An 18,287-nucleotide genomic window follows, 5' to 3' on the forward strand; every position below is an offset into this window, starting at 1 on the left:
TACATTATGGAGCATACAGCTTTGACAATTTTGCAAAGGAAAACAGCCATGACATCAGTGCTGCCAGAGTAAAGCTACTACCATCCCTACCCTCAGTGAAAGCCAATACAATGAAAACACAGCACAGACTAAATGAATTAGCTTAATGTGGACCTTTAGAAGGAAAAATACTTACAAAGGCTAAAGGTTAAGCCCCCTTTCTAAATGTGATTTTCTTGGGATGCAAAGCAAAGACAAATAAAGCTAAGCAAAGAATCATGTAAGAATCAAGTAGGCTATGAAGACATAAACTAAAAAATAAATAAACTAATATTTGTTAGTGCCAATATGCTATACAGTGTGTGCTTGATATAATCCAGAGTCTCCTAAAGACAGCAGACAGAGCCGGTCTTTCATTTAATCCAAAATAGCACCTTTCAGATCATTCTCCATATAATATGATAAATGTTGACCAGGATTTAAAAAATGAAAAGTCCAAAATAATGCACAAAAGTTTATGCAAAGCCACTGTGCATGCACTTCGAAGTTGAATGACACTATGTCTTGATTGTCCTAGATGGCAGCAGATTGGTGGTGGTTTGACCCCAAATCAAGTGACACCAGCATTTATCCAATAAAAGAATTAGGACTGCATGAGACGCAAGAAAAATAACATTGTGATTACTTTCCTTTAATTTCTTTATTTTGTTGAGCTGCAAAGAAAAAATGCATTTTAATCACATTCTTTATTGCACAGGCCTACTATTTTTCTGTTATTTCTTCTCCTGAAGATACATTTAAATGAAACAGTGTTATGCAATCGATTAACTGTGTGGCCATTAAAAAAAGAACTCATCAGAGAGCAGAGCTAATTTATGACGTAATCAGCCATGACCTGAAGAGAATGGGGCTTTTGGCAGATGAGAGAGGGGACCAAGCACAGTTCAAAGACTGAAGCTAAATCAGTTACACTGGTCTCTTCACATATGAGTTTATGAAGAAAGCGTATTACAGTATTAGGCAAGTTTATAAATATATATAAGCGCACAAGATATTCAATACCTTCCCGAACTATGCCTCATTTTGAAGTGACCATGAGAGAAAAACATGAGTTTGCAATACTCACAGCACTTAAGCTTCCCCAGTCTTTTACATCCAAAATGCAAATGCACTTGAAAAAACATGAGCAATTTGTCTACAAAAATCATTTTCCTTGAGGAAAGATGAAAATGAAAAGCAAAGCTGATCAAGGCTGAAATATCACAACGCTTCTTGAATGTATTTCAAAAACCCACACAGCAGGGAACGTTCAGTTCTGTTCCATTACACGCCAAAAACAAAACAGCTACAAGGTTGCGCAGTCACCCAAGGTTTTGGCGTTTGAAAAGAAAACATTCTGCCAACTGAGAAAGAAAAACGTGACTTCCTGTCGTCAGTCCTGCTTTCCAAAGAACTTGGAGTTAATAAAGTAGTTATTTACTTGTTTGCTGTCCACCTGTCTGAAAACATACCAAGTTCATATGTAAGCTATTCTGTCTGCTTAAGGCTCACAGCTATAGAAGCTTAACTGCTCCCAACACCCAATAATCTGCAAAGACCAATGACGGATATGAAACACCACCACAACAACTGTCAGGCCTGGCAGATGTAGTACTATCGCCTGACTAAACCCTTCAGAGAACACATTTATGCTATTCCTCCAATTGCTTCAGGAACAATAGGTCACTGCACTGCCAGGGTGAAAGCCAACATTTCTACTTGTGGCAATGCAGGTTGGCATCAAACAGCACATGGCCACATGAGCCAGTACTGGCCACATGTATTGCTAAAAGCATGTAATTAAATACCATTTGAGATGAGTCCATGAGCTGTGTTGAAAACACAATGACATTAGCTTTCATTGAAGAGATTTACACACTAGTCACTTTTACACTGCCTACCATGCGTTTCTCTGAGAAGCCCTAGATACCAAACTTTGTGCTGCATTTTGACAAGAACACCGATGTTCGGCATTTAAAGTGCACTTTGTTGGACTTGGATGGCCACATGGGTGTTTCTGCTCATCACGCCTGCAGTAGCAGAACCAAGTACAGTGAAAGCTTATGATCTCTGGCAGTAATTTAGGGAACAACCCACAGCCCCCCTCAAAGATGGCCTATGGCTTATTTGTTTTTTCATCTTAATCTTTTATTTACCATTATATCCACATGAAACCAAACCTCTTCACATCTTTATCTGTAATTATGTGTCACTGCAGGGAGAAACACCCATGTGAGCGATGGTCAGGATCTTAACAGCTCAAAAGATGCCGCTCTATTCCCAGAGCCTCTTTTTCAAGGTCATGAAAAGTTATTCAACACTGTACCAATGGCTCAGACGTATCCATTTTTTAGGAAAGTAAGCACACATGACCAGGGCCATAACAAGGACCAGAATTTTAGTGAGGTCCATTTCGCCAGATGACTTACATCACAGTGAATAAATGAAGTGGCAAAAATTATTGTGAAAAAGGACAGATTACTCACACAGTTAGTGAGACAAAATATAGCCTACTGTTTGTTTCATTATGTTAGATCAGGGGTGTCTAATCTTATCCACAAAGGGCTGGTGTGGCTGCAGGTTTTCACTCAAAACAAGCTGAAGCACACCTGATTCCACTTTAATCAGTTGGTTTCAGTCTTCAAACTGCTGATCAGGTGATCTCCTGCTTTGTTGGAATGAAAACCTGCAGCCATGTCGGCCCTTTGTGGATAAGACCGGACACCTCTGTGTTAGATAATACTTTGTCATCAATATGCTAGTTAACAGTTAACTTTCTCGTGCTTTATGTAGATCGTTATGAGTAGATAACACAATACAACTTTCTCATCTAAAATCACTAATATAGTCAACTACAGAGGTTATAGCCTAGACTAAAGCTATAGCTTTAGCTAGCAACGTTACGATTGTCCCAAGTGTTTTATCAGAGCTATGTTGCATGTTAACCTATAGTATGTGTGCATCATACCTGAACATCTCAAGAATCAAAGTCGTTTAAGATCATGTTAGCAAAGCATCTTTCACAGAGATCAACACACTGGGTGGTTACCATAGCACAGCTGTTCTGAGGTCAGCTGAGAAAGAGTCACTACTTGATTGGGTGGTCTCATCGCTGTTTCCACAGTGAATCTCATAAACCCTTCCAAAACTTCCGAGGTCCTCAGTGTCCTCTAGTTGCTAGTTATGAACATAACGGTCGCCAATAACAAACTGAAGGCTTGATGCAATGGCAAATAGCAATGGTTGCAACGCAGTGTTAAGAGGGCTGAGAAAATAAGGTGGAGCTTGGCGGAGAGCACGATGGTTTTGATTGGTCATAATACAGCAAAACAAAACCATAACACTACAAATCAAATTTAACCATCATAAAAATGCAGCTTAATAAATATCCCATCCCCATTTGATTTCTGTAGGCCTGTGATAAACTTAATAGAACTACTGAGGTCCAGACCTTAGTATCCTCATAGCTAGGTCATGCACATGACACGCTTCAAGCCAACCACTACACTGCTCTCTCTTAATCTTTTTTACCAACACAGAAGACAGATGCCTGTGGACTTTTCCCTCAGAATAGCGCCATTTAGAAAGTAAAAGGCAAAACACACAATAAGAAGCTCAAGTAGAATCTGACCCTTCTGTTTTTATGGGGAAATTATTGTAAGCAGGCTTTCATTTACTTGTCTTTGTGCTTTAGAGCTGAAATTCTCACAGCTTAGGTCATCTCACATTTACTAATGAAGAGCAGCGCTAGATGCTGATTTGCTATTCAGCCAGAAGCTGACAACAATACAGGTCTGGACTGTACCTGCCCACGGTCAAAGCCAATCGGCCTGTTCCTACAGCTGCTCAGCCCGCATAACAAACAGTGTTTTTCAGCTGATCAAAGTCCTTCATGTTTCTGAGGAGCCAAGTTGGCTGGAATAACTTAGTGAGCTGCTGACAGGGGGCTTTAGTTTGGCCAGGATTTTTTCTTTTACACAATGTGCAGTTTTGTGTGTATATCAGTAATGAACCATGACTATTAAAGCTGAGCCTTCAGTTTTGGACATAAATATCAAAATCCTCTACAATAAAGCTAATTTCTGCTATCGCCCCTGCGGGACTCTAGTGGTACCAGCATTAAGCTATTGGCAATTCACATCAATACTTCTTTTGGTGATTCTAGATTAAGCACGAACATGTAGTTTTACATTGACACCTTCAGTAAAGAGCCCTGGCTATTGTTGTTTTCCACTTCTAACTGACAAACACGCTGGTCAGGCTACTGATCAGGCCACTCGCACTCACAGTCAGTAGCATATCTTTAATGTGGGGAAATTCTAGAGTGACTTACCCCCCCACCCCCACCCCCCACAACCCTTCACAAAATCGGTCCCACCCCCTGGAAATCAAAATGTGATTGGTTGATTCCACTATGAATTCCTAATTATGTTAGCGCTTAATCTGATGTGTTGATTATCCCTGGCAAGCCTTAGAACACACCTAAATATGACTTTGGTGTAGATACAGCTCTGATCTGATACCAGGTATTACAATCTGGCCAATATTAGCAGAAAATGCTGGATCAGATGTCAGAAGGGGAAATAGAGCATAGAGCATAAAGCAGCACTTATTCACATTGTGTAACATTATCTCTGTATTTCTCTCTATAGGGCAGTAGATCGTTTGAGTAGCTCGAGCAGTTGTGCTCAATCCTGGTCCTGGAAATCTACGACCCTGATGAGTTCAGATCCAACATACCTGACTAATGTTTAGATGCCCCTGTAGACCTTCCTTACCTGGAACAGATGTGTTAGATTAGGATTGGGGTAAATCACAGCTGGGTATTAGAACTCCAGGAGCTGGACTGAGCAACTCTGAGTTAGAGGGTTATAACCTACTATTAGATGCTAATCTTAAGCAAAGTGCTTCAATTTAAAGTAGCTGCCTTTCCAGTAAAATAAAAGCAAAACTAGTATCAAGCCATGTAAGCTTCAGAAATATTTAGGGATATCATGCTAACGTTACATAGCAATTCAGACAGAAAGCAACTGTTACGAAAAACTGGACTTTTCAGAATAAAGAATTTGGGCTTGATTCAAAGATCTTGTGCAACCAGTCTGACAAAATGGCACTAAGCATGATTTTACTGCATGTTTCTGTTGACCTTATACACAGATATTAATTACTAGCCCTTTGAGACGTCCTTAATATGTTCTGAGTGGGTTTTTGCCCTGCAGGTGACATGCTCCCAGAGGAGAAAGCTAAATGCAGAAAGCAGAGGAATTGTTTCCTTTTGCCTATGACACAAAGCCAGAGAGACTGCCCAACCAAAGGCAACTAGCCAACCGCTCTCCTTTTCTCGCTAGCTAATTCAGCCTCAGGGATCAACCTGCTGGCCATGAGCCATTATTCCAGTTCATGCATGGGAGAACTGAAAATAACCATTATAAAGAATGACCCCCGATACAGTCTTAGCAAGTTCACCGTGAAAGCAGCCTATATCAAGAGACACGCAATTATGTGGCTAACTACTTTAAATCACAGTATATTCATCAGCTTAACATATTAGCGCACTCTGTGTGCCCCCTGACCACTGAATGTAATTATACTGTTGGGCATATTAACCCATTCACTCTGCTACACAGGCCTACCCGAAGAAAAAAAAAACAGCCAATGAACCTTTAACCATTAACAGAAACTTCAAGGAGATCATTTAAGATGCAGTTTCAGACTATTTTAATCTTAATAGCTCTGTCTGTGTGTCTCTTACCAGCTGTGGTATGGATGCAGTCTCTGGTAGGTGTTACAGCCGGCTCTGCCAAAAATAAATAAATAAAAAAGAAAAATTACAAACAAACAGTCTCTTGAACACAGTGTCTATATGAACAGTCTGTTGTAAGATTCTCTTTAAAGAAATTAACATATATTAAGGGACTAACATGACTACCCATAACACAGTGTACATTATGCAACTAGGCATAATCATCTCAGCAACATTCCTGCAGTATGATTGTGTTCCTGTAAAATTATTCCTGAACTGCCTGAAATTTGAGATGACACAGAAAACACAAAAACAAAAACACATGCCAAGAGACAGCAAATCCGTCGGCAAGCACTCTGAAATGATCAAAGACATCCTTGGAATAAGGAACAACTAGAACTGCATGCACATCTTCGAGTCTCAACAAGATTGACGAGACCACAACATGTGAAATGCAATGCATGTGGAACTACAGAGAAGCAGATACCAGCTTGGAACTCACATTTGATTTAAAGTACGCATTATGGTTCACATATTCCTCCAGTCTGGCTCGTGCAGTGTGCTTTAAACTGAACAATACTAAAACACCCATGTTGTATTTCAGATGACATCAACTACTGACATCAGCCCTCCTCCTGTGGAGAGAGCTTAATGCTCAAATACAATTTTAATCACTTTCATATGGTCCTGAATGCAAATAACATGCTCAAAAATATCAACATATTTTCTCTAATACTTTGGTATTATGCCAATATTTTGCCATTTTACTATAACAGGTTGCTTCTCTCAAAGTTTGACAATAGCTGTAGTTAGAGGTAAATGGGGAGAGTAGAGCTGGGTAAAATTATAAAAAATAAATAAATAAATAAATAAAATAAAATTCAGATTCAACAATGTATCTCGGTATTCACACATTCTCTCTGAATTGGCTTTAAGAGCGATTTTCCAATCAGAAGTACTTTAGTATGGGCTGAAAAGATTTAGCCCATGTTAAGTAAGAACTATGATGTGGGGAAATAATAAAGGTATGTTTTCTACTTATTCAACACAAGAAAGGATGGTACACAATCACTACTCTTTTACCAGTTTCATGCATTCCTTTTACTAGAAGGGATACTGTTTGAGGTGGTAAATGAGTCTTATTATTGTTATAATTAATAGGTATGACACTTTACCCTCCCCATCTCTCTCTCCCACAGAGAGACTTATGCTGCATTTATATGTTAGCAGTAAGTGGTTTATGGTAAACCGGATTTTCCACGGTTTTCAATGGAGTAGTGACGTAAAATTCTGCCATTGCCAACGGTCAGTGGACTCTGAGTTCAATTCTCTCAACTTCTGCTGTCGACTGCAGCGGTGGAATAAACTCGATGTTGATTTTTTTGAGAGCCATGGATGCCAAAAATCGCACTGTTTAAGTTTTACTGTTTAGTATTATCCAACCTAAAAAATTTAAAAGAGTACTCCACATCTTCCTGCCTTTTTACACCTTAAATAAAGTGACACTGCTAAAGCTTTCCTCTGACAATCATCCCATTTTCTCCAGCAATGCATGTAAACACAGCATTGTAGTGGGAGGTAAATATGCCAATAGTCTACACCAAAGCAATGGAGTTCCTGCTTGGACAGGGAAATCGAGCTCACTCGTCCATGTGCAGGCCGATGGTGTTATGCACTGCGCTATTCAGCTACTTTGTGCTGTATTACGACTTGAGGTTTCCATTTGCTAACAAGACCTAAAACGCTGTTACATGCAAGACAAGTAGGGGTAACGAGACTGATGCAAATGTCACAGCCTTCATGAAAATAAGCATTAAGTTCATCATCACAATGTTGCCTATTTCTTTATCTCCAAGAAAATCATTGTGAATGTACGATACATCTCCCAGCCCTAGGGGTGATATTTGACAGTGCTGTCCAGGTAGAACAAATTTAGTGTTGTCACTCAGATACATTTGCACATACAGATCAGAACGAACCATGTTCCCCCCTCCATTCAATTGAACTGATGGACTTAGATGTTCTTGCAGAGCTTGATATCCTGAGACAAACCAAAGCAGTGCAGGTTGAGGTGGTACTCCATGAGCTCATGCTGTAAGAATGGATGGGAACTGTGTGGAGGCAGCAGCTGCTTCTTGGCTCTATGCTATAGAGGTTCTCTTTTTTTCTGAGGGCTGTTAAGTATTCCCATGCCCATCACTAGGCATGCCCTGAACCACAGCACTCACTGCACTACTTAAATTATGGCTCAACCACAAGGCAGGGCCTGGCTTCTCTCCCTCTCCCCCACTCTCTCCCTCTCTAGGCCAGCATACTCACACTCATACAGCACAGGAATATAAAGTGCAGGGAATAGCAGAGGAGTGGGACGTGGCATTCTACACAGGATTATTTTAGTTTGTTTGACTCTTGAGTCTAACAGAGTGCCAAGATGCCATTAATGACATTTCCTTTGTGGCTTCAAATAGAACTTTGCTTGGCATACATTAAATTAGGCATTTGGCGGCCAATTGGCATTATTCTTCCTTAACCTAATCTCCATTGATCCACGCACTCTCTTTTTTCTGGGAAAGGCTGCTTCACACACCAGCACGCTCATGTTCCTGGGCTGCAGAGAGAGCAGACACTCAGGTTTAAATGCAATTACAGCTCCTAATGTCAGGCTCTTTGGCGAGACAGAGGCATCTCCTGTGTCGGCCTTAAAGACGAGGATGAGTGGTTAATGAAATCATAAAGTGATAGTCAAACTATCTGTGCTTCTCACATTAAACCCATAAAAAATTATATGATAATCAAAGGTGAGTAGAGTAATTTAAGTCCAGACTCAAGTAAAAGTATTGATACTTCAGTCAAATAATGACTCAAACATCCTGGCAAAAACAACTTCAACCTAGAACTGAGTATTATACAACTGCTGTATAATAATAAATAGCTAAAAGTATAAGGAGCTGCAAAGCAGTACAGGTGCAGAATCGACAGAGCATAATGAAAATGAATCCCAAAGGAGAATGACTACCTCAATGTGAATGCGTAAAGTCTAACTGAGTAAAAAATAGATTACATAAAAATATACACTACTTTGCTAAAGAAAATATTCATTTATTTAATTTCCAGTCAAAACACCCATTATTTACAAGTCATTTTCCACTCACCCAAAAAAGAGAAGAGTTAAAGGAAAATAAGTGAAAAAGGAGTTTCCAAGACTGGTGTTTGAAACAATCTTAAAACATGTAGAGAAAATGTGACTTCTAACTACCATGCAAGACCTATTAGACTACCAAAACTGTCACCATCAGATAAACAGTACTTAAAGCTCTTATCTTTAAGAGACAGTAGAAAAATCAAGTTCCACTGTTGCTTCAGATCCACAGGTGTTTCTGTCCGTTCTTCCACTGTGTGAAGACAACCAACACTGAGTTCTGAAAGAATGTGTAGCTGTTAATAAGCCATTACTGAGAAAGGAAACAGAAAAAAAAGAAGAATATTTGCACTAGAGAACCGAAACAGGACACCTGAGATGTAGAGTATGGTTTCATTGACAGATTTCTATGAAAAACTGAAAGAAAGAAGCTGTTATAGAACTGTAAGAAAATTACAAATCAAACAAAGAAGTTGCTGGTGTTCTCAGAAGTCTAGACCTCCACATCACTGAATGTGTTTGGAATTACTTTAATTGTGAGAAGCAGAAAGTGCAACAAACTTCTAAGACTGAACTTTGGAGGTATTGAAAAATATCCCTGCAGATTTCTTTGAAAAACTGAAAGCAAGTCTCATGAAAAGAATGGAAGCTGTAATAAAGGCAATGAAATGACATGAAAATTTGAAGTTATATTTAGTCGTTGTCTGCATTCTTTTTTTCTAATGCTGCAAAATCAACAACAGAATATTAAACAAATAAAGAGTATTCTCTGATTTCTGCACAGTACTGTATATGTAACAAATGTAAATATAATCACTACTCACCTCTGATGGTAATCTAATCTAAGCCCTCTAATATTGGCAACCTTAGATTTTACAATCAACTTCAGAAAAATGGCTAGTGATTTGAGCATGGGTGCATGTATAACACACCCTTTTTTGCCACTTCACTCCAATGTGATGCACAGTTTTTGTTCACTGACAGTGGTTTCCACAAAAGACCATCAGAGGACACAAAGCACATATCAGCGATAGTTTTAAATTTCGACAATTTTGATATTTTTTTTGTTACACCCTTATTGCCCAGCACAACTTGGATAACTGAAAAAAATATACGAGTAGTAAACTGAACTGAGCACTGAGACGTGCTTCAATAAACATCGCTCTTTGAGTGCAGGCACTTAAGGAGGACAATGCAAAAAGGGTGAGCACAGTTGAAAATGTCCATCACCTGCCACTTTACTTTCAAGGTTATTCCACTGTGTGCTCAGCATCTCACATGCCAGTATCTCCAGACAGCGTGAACATTTCCTCCTTCCTCTCAGTGGACCAGCCATCCTCTCTCTGTTTATTTGGCTTGCTTTCAGTAAACGCAGAGACACAGTTGCATGGCCTCTCCTTGACACCCTCTGTTTGTTGGCCTGCTGCTGAAAGCTGGACAATGGGTGTGGGGCTCTTTCAGTTCTGCCTCATTAACAGTCTCATCCAAACACAGTCAGTCCATCAGAGCACTCCCAGGCAGGCCAACCTACACACTTAGCCCCCGGTCTGATAAAGGCAATTGAGACAGGATGAAATGCATGTATGCCTGTGTGAGTGCTTAGGGTAATGGGAGTGAAAGAATCATTCCCAGCGCAAGGTTTCCACCTACGATGTAATGATGGACAGTGTGAAAACACTTAGGGTCATTCAACCTTACAGAATACAATCAAATCTCCAATCCATTTGTCAACAGATCATTTCATATTTAACTATGACTCTGCAGTAGGCACCTACTGTAGTTTTTGAGGCCACTGTTTAACAAGAGTTGTGTGAAAAAGTCTGCTGGAATTATTTTTAAATGGTGAAAGTCAGCCATGCTAAACCCACTGGATTCAGGGGGTTATTGTAATATTTTTAAAAAAATACTATTAGTACATAGATATTCAAGCAGTGATGTTTCATTATTAAATGATCAATACGTACAATTAATATTTGGTCCGTTGGTAGACTAATAGGACACTAAAATCCACTATTTTCTTAAACAATGAGACAGTGCTGAGACCTTTTTTGCTCTTTTTAGTAAGGCTGCAATGGATATTCGATAAATTCGATAACTATAATATTCAGTAAGTGAAAAGCAATTGGGATGACTGGGACTTTTAATGAAAGTTTGCATATCAGTGTGTTGTTTTTGTCAGTCCGACAGGAAGCTAAGTTTTGTTTATGACTCTGTGAGCACCAGCAGCAAGCAGGAGCAGTAAATCTAAAGAGGGCAAGATAATCTAGCTGCACATCATGCAAAAAAAACAGCGATTTATGGTTAGCCTTTTTATCACGTCAGTCAAATGGTCCTTTCCTGTCAAAGTCATGGTGATCCAGCACTCATGAGGTCGGGCTGTCAAGACTTCCTTCCTGTCTGTATGAGAGCTCTAATTTGAGGCAAAAATGACAGTTTTAATCATCCCGTACAGTCCAAATGCTTTTCCTACTGCTCCTAACTGCTAGCTAGCAGCACCTCCATAAATAATAAACTACAGCGAGCTGGACATGCAAAGCAAAAAGACACTTGAAACCTGCGTCAGGCTTTTGGACACATACTTTAGATAACAGATAACAGATCTAGGTCTCTAGTGACTGTCACTCCTATCTGTTAATATGGCTCATCCTGATCTTTTAACATTACTCAAACATGGTCAAAATGTAATTGCCACAGCAATTTAGAAGAACAAAAAGAAACAATATGACTAATGTCATTTACAAATTAACATCTCTTTGCTGTATGCAATGGCTACAAAATCTGTGATGAGTATTAAAACTTCCACAGGTCAGGTACTTTGACCTGAGTGACCCACATATCAAATATTGAGAAAAATAAAGCATTTGCACAAAGCTGAGCCATCCTGGGCCTTCACATCACTTCCCTTGAGTAAACCAACAGAAAATGTTCCACATAATTCCTATTGTAATAGGTCATAAACAAAGAGTATGGTTTCAGTTGGAGGCCTGGAAGTGGAAACTCATATCCGAAATCATACACAAAAAACTAATATAAAACAGGAAACTCTATAAATACTTGGGCTAAGTCTTCCTGTTCCTTGACCTCATTTCCTGTGAGTAACAACTGGAAAATGCAGTGTGTGCACTCGCCATGGTAATTATCCACAAACAAAAGTTTTCTTTGAGAAGACCTTGATGCAGAATGTCTCATCCAAAATAAGTCTTAAATTAACTCTTCAAGCTCTCCAGTGTTGAGAAAAATGATCGTAGAATGTTGACAAATACAGTCAGGCAAAAAGCAGAACTCTCCGCTTCGGATGCTTGGACTGGTGAAGTCAACTTCCCTCTCAGAGTGACCTCTTCAAGGATAAGCCACATCAATCAGTCAGACAGGCTATTCAGCACGCAGAGGTGGAGAAGGGAATAAAATAAGCGTGAATGTGAAGCCATCATTCACAGGACTGAAGCCCCAGAGTGAAGGCGCAGAGGGTGGCCCTCTCTAACAGATGGACAAAGCCTCAGGTAGATGCTAAAGAACTATTCTTACTCAGAGACAGTGTAGCTGCCGGCCAGAGACCTTCACCTTTTTTACACACTTAATAATGGTTCTTCAAGGGTTCTTTATTAAAGGGAATGGTTCTATATAGAACCATGAACATTCAACGAACCCTTTGCACAAAAAATGGGTTGTGCAGATTGATGGAGAATGTGTTGGATATGGTTCTATCATGTCATATCTAACTCTTTTGAAAAAGGTTCAATATAGCACAAAATAGTGTTCTTCTATTATAACAAGCTTGACATTGTAACAATAGAAGAACCCTTTTTAGTACTATATAGAACCCTTTTAAAAAGATTATATATAAAACCATACACAACACATCCTCCTTTAATCTGAAGAACGCTTTTATCATGCAAAGGGTTTTCTGAGTGTTCAAGTTTCTATATGGAACCATTTTCATTACTTAAAGAACCCTTGAAGAACCATCTTTCTTTAAGAGTTTACTGGCAATTTCAAGATGAAATACTGCCTGAATATAAGTATCTGGGTGTATTTATAACTCTAGAAAGGCAACACAATCAGCGCCAACTCTAACTGTGCACTTTATTATCCTTTAGAAGTTGCCGTTATCACCTGCAATAACAAAAAGCAATTTGATATTAATTATTTCTCAGTCATAGCTCATTAAAACAAGTGGAGAAATTGGGTTGGAAGTGCAGCTTCTGAACTTCCAGTCAACATTTGTGTTTGTGAGTAGAAGATATTTTGTCCTGGTTCAAATGTGATGAAAGTTATTGTTGTGCATGCAGTCTTATTTTGCAGAAAGAAAAAGCATCCTTTACACTACCTATAAATATGGAATGTAAATCATGTGTAAATGAAATTCACCATGTAATAAATATGCAAATAAATAATTACACTTGAATAGTACAGCAAAATGAAAGTAATAACACCTGACTTTCAAGGGTTAATCAGCTACAGAATGACAGCTGAGCAATTTGTAGAGAGGCCCTCATACTTCTCTATAGTGGATGGGTGGGGCTGGGGGATTCAATTTACATTTAGCTAGCAATAAATGATCACTGCAGGGCAGATCAAAGCAATTGGAACATCATAGACTGGTATACTCTATCTTGGGAAGCCCCAACCCAAACAGATAGTCATCATGCAAGTTCCAAAACCAAAGTGCCCTGACTCATCAGGGCTCCACAGTCAGAATGAAACTATCCTCAGCATTCCATTCCAGTGTCCAGTTATCTCTGCTCTGCTAGTCATTTTGAAAAGACCTTTCTTTATCTTAACGACTCATAATGCATGTCGACAAACAGAGCACAAGAGAAGTACACTGATAAAACAACAAAAATACAAACAACCCTTCACACTCAACAATTAATGAAGCCAAAAAATATTTAATAAGGGGAAATTAAATTGACTACCCAATTTAAAGCACCAAACAATGATCTACGAGGAACATTTTTTACTTTATTATCTGTACCGCAACTACAATCAAACTGAATAAAGATTGTAAAAAAAGGGAATAGATTAGGTCCTGGCAGCGTGGACAGAAGAATTTACGAGCATATGAAGAAATCATTCACAATAACAACAAAGCCTATGGCAGAGGTTTTTAAATGATCTTCATGGGGTAAAGAAGTTTCTTTCTGCTAGTGTTCTATACGAAGGTGCATCGATTAACCTGACGAACGTGCTGAAGCATAGCTATAATCCCTACTGTCTGAACATCTAGTAAGAGCCACATGAGCAGCTTTAATGGCCACATGTTTAACAGGCTTTTTTGCCAGACCATTTTGCAGGGTTGTTGGAATATCTCCCACCCAGCAGCAGGCTGTGGAAACCTACAGGAGCTGAGGATATAAATGATTACGCTCGCTCTCTCTCCACTTGTCAGCCTGAGGAAAGACTGAAAGCATGAAATAAAAAGAGAGAGAGTAGTTTATAAACGCAGCCAATCTCACACAAACCCAGCTGTTTTCCCCACATGTTGGCAAAACTAAGTCCCCCTCTACCCCATCCCCTTTCTAGCTAATAAACTTCATGTTGAAAGAGTTGTGATTTTCTTGGACAAGCATAAACCAAAAGGTTTTAAAATGGATAGTATTGAGGAAAGGGGAAGGTGACGGGTTTTGTGCTGATGCATATGGATATGGTTAAGTGTCCCTTGGGGGAAAAAAGTTGCTGCAGTTTAAAGGCAGGAGCACTCATAACATTAAAAGTCGCCAAATGCCAACAGCAATACCCAGAGGTGGGTAAGAACTAGTTATATTCACTCAGTTTCTGTATATGTAAAAATTTGTACTTCTCTGGGTATCAAATGATGATATTATTATTACTTCTACTCAAGTATAATGTGAGGAAAGGAGTCTACTAATTCACATTTACATTGTGATTTACATTTAATTACTAACTCCTTTTTTTTATTTTCATTATGTGATTGTGTTATTGTTCCACCTTAAGAGAAATACTAGTTACAACAGCTGTACAGGTGCCTTAGTGTAATTGCTGCATCAATTAAGTTGTAACAGGAAATTCAAATTAGAAGCCAACCTCAGCTTCATCATTTCTCAAGTCATTTCACTTACACATGTTCTCATACACTTGAACATCAGACACCGCTAAAATTCGGAAAATATTACATTCACGCTTCAGCACCAGCTGGTCCACAGCTTGTGTAAACAAAGATCAGACCGCAGCTGACTGAGTCAGGTGGCTTCTAAGGCAGTACACAAGGACATGGAAGGGCTCTGGTGTCCATGTTAGGCTTAGGATTATCCAAGAAGACCTGCCATCCCACTTCCTCGAAAACAAAGTGGACTACTTCAGATGCAAAGGACTACACAGCAAGAAGTGTTGGAGGGTCTGTTGTAGGGCTGTACGATACTGACATAAAATATGATGTCCGGAAACTGTCGGATATTGTGCCGATGATATGAGAATCGATAAATTATAATTAAAATTAGCATGCCCCTCACTAGGTGTGGTGCATGTACATTTTTTTAAGCACATAACAAAATACAAAATTACAAAAGCACCATTCAAAAAAAAAAAGAAATACTAACCACTAGATACGTTAGAATTTTTCTAATGGCTACAAAAACAAATATATATTTATTTTTTGCATTTTATATAGGCATACGAGAACAAATAAATGTTTGCTTATTTATTCGTTTTTGTGTTTAGTTATTAAATGTTTATTGTGACAGTTGCTGTTACTGCCGTTGACAAAACACAACACAGGGTCTAAGAACAATCCTATGTTCAGGATTTGAGCGGTGCATATGTGCATTTTGTAATTGGCTGTTTAGCCTAATGGTTAAGTTACCCATCTCCTGTGTAAAAGTGCACGGTTTGTACCAGCAATGTAACGGCATCTCTCTGATGCTGGGTATATGAGGTTATTTGTTCTGTTCTGTTGTTGGAGCTCTTAATATTGTGTTTATCCTGGAAACCTAGATCACAATAACGATGAAAATTTATCGCGTAGCCTTGGTCTCCCAAATTTTCATTTTAATTTGAAACATGACAAATATCCATGACTCTCAGCTAAATGTGCTAACATTAGCATGGTTTGCAGTGTTTGTACACTGTATTATTTGCACTTATTTGTAGCATATCAGTGTAACCGTTATGACAAAACTTATACCTGAGGTAGAATTTCAATAGGTATATCGGATGATCCGGTATATCACCCACTACTACCAACAGTATATGGAAAAAGTGAAGAATAGAGCCTAACAAGCATCCTCTGCTGATAGATGTTGGATATACTAAGAAGTTCTGCTGCAATCCAATAAAGTCCCATTCAAACCTGGCGTATGTCTTGGGTGATCCGATCATAAATGGATGCATATAATCACTTAACATTTATAGTGGGCACACCAAATCATTATGAGGCGTCCCCAACTTCACCACGAAGGAGCTGCATGGATACATATTGAATTTTACAACAAAACAAACATTCTAACTTCTATCTGGTGCTATAACACCTTCAGATGTAAGCAGTGAGTAATGTTTTTTTGGGCGCTGTTTCTGTCATCAGCTAAAAAGTATCAACAGCTATGACGCAAGATACCCGATAGGCCGATTTGATCACTTTAGTTTTGTAATAGCAGTTGCATACAATGAACAAAAGACATTTAAATGTTAATCGCAAGACATTAACTATTGATCACAAAACTAGTTAAAATGTCATGACTGTGGCCTACTTGACAATGAGTTTAGGCTACTCTGCTCACCTCTGGCAATACCCTGAGACATCCAGCATCAGCAGTTCTAGCAGTTCAAATTCAGCTGTCTGTGAAGAAATGCCGCATACACATGGAAACCACATGAATGTTTCATGTAGGCGAAAGTGCAAGCTGAAAATGGTGCTTCCAGTGGAAATTATATTCCAGGCAAGTAAACACAGCAGAGATAGTGCCCTTAAAGCAGTGATCCACTGTGTAACTTTGGGAGACACATCATATATGAAAGTAAGCCTGACATCACATGCACAGGGCTAAAGAAGGAGTTAGCCATATATTAAAGTCATACATTCTGGCACTCCTAAAATAGAGCTTCCTCAACAGCAGTTTTAGTGATGATATCAATTATGAAACATTCCTGAAGAGGAACTAGACTAGACATCTCATACAAAGATCAAGAGAGGAAGGCAGCCCTGCATACAGATCCCCAAACCAGTCATCCAAAAGGCACGGTTATACAAACAACATTCAGTAAGGGAGTCATTGTTTATGTCTCATATGTCCAACAGAGAATACATACAGAAATGATAGGTTTGCTCTTTGATACAGAAAATAAAGTATACATCAATGCAAAGGGAGCTCTTCCAGCCACAGTGAGCACAGCTGTCAGCAACCGTTTTGGTTGTGAACCAACAAAGTAAGAAGACGTGTTCTTCTTGACAGCTGCACAACTAAAACCTAAAGCAATCATCAACAATGCATGACAGTCATCAAAACATCAGTACTAAAGCGCGATCACTGTCAGTTCCATCAAGTATCAAATGAATTCTTTTACCAGTCAAACGACAGACTTGCAAAAGACTCTTTTACTTCCTTCATTCATTTTAAATCAAAATGATATAAAAGGAGCACATTTATTAAGCTCTGTTAATTAACTAGCCTGAATACATGAAAGAATAAACAAATACATTAAAGCTGAAAATCATTATTTAGGTTTTCATAGCACCTCATCTTGGATGGACCTAAAACAGACTATTCAGGATAGAGAACTACCTAAATTCATCATTCAACATCAGACATATTATCATTAAAGGCAACAAATTCAGGAGGACTTGACAGGCTTAACAGAACAAATTAAAAGACTGAACAGACCAGATCTTCAGGACTGAAAATGTCCTTCATTAAGACCAGAAAACTAAAAATAAACAAATAATAAATTATGTATTTTTTACATATGACATTTTAATAGGATATAACTTTTGAACGAGACTTTCTACTGCTGTTTTCACTGCATAGTTCACATTAGGGGTGGGCAATACGACAATATGCATTCTTACTGTGTTAAATGTCACAATGTGCTTTTCTGAGTATAGTGTGCATACTGTCAGCACTTAAAGAAAAGTTAATAACTGCAGGTTTTATTACAAAGTGAACACGTCAGTCATGTGATTAGATTTAGTACAGTGTGGTATGTGAAGTGTTGAATAAACGTAACTGTCCGTACAGTTTTTGATTTTTTTCTGTTCTTATCAAACCGTAGAAAACCCAAGTATTGTGATTCGTAAATCAGAGAATGTATCGTAGGAAATTATAGTGATGCTATATTTTCACTATTTTGCCCACACTTCTATAAAGGACACAAGATTCAATAGTCCTCACTTTCCAGTTATCCTACAAACCAGAGCAGAACTTGTACATGAGTAAA

The 18,287-nt window shown here is 38.7% G+C and overlaps 1 protein-coding gene across 4 annotated transcripts in view; it reads right to left on the bottom strand.

Annotated features, from left to right (window-relative positions):
• The window catches only part of tspan9a (tetraspanin 9a), a 245,634-nt gene that overhangs the window by 208,630 nt on the left and 18,717 nt on the right, over positions 1–18,287 (bottom strand). For 3 of the 4 annotated variants that reach the window (XM_036584983.1, XM_036584982.1, XM_036584980.1), the window contains exon 2: positions 5,771–5,815. The exons of the other annotated variant lie outside the window; for it this stretch is intronic. The gene's annotated coding sequence lies outside the window, so the exon portion shown is untranslated. The remainder of the gene's footprint in view (positions 1–5,770; positions 5,816–18,287) is intronic. 4 annotated transcript variants of the gene reach the window in all.

The sequence above is a fragment of the Colossoma macropomum genome, unplaced genomic scaffold (assembly GCF_904425465.1).
Source record: "Colossoma macropomum unplaced genomic scaffold, Colossoma_macropomum, whole genome shotgun sequence".
Taxonomy (NCBI): domain Eukaryota; kingdom Metazoa; phylum Chordata; class Actinopteri; order Characiformes; family Serrasalmidae; genus Colossoma; species Colossoma macropomum.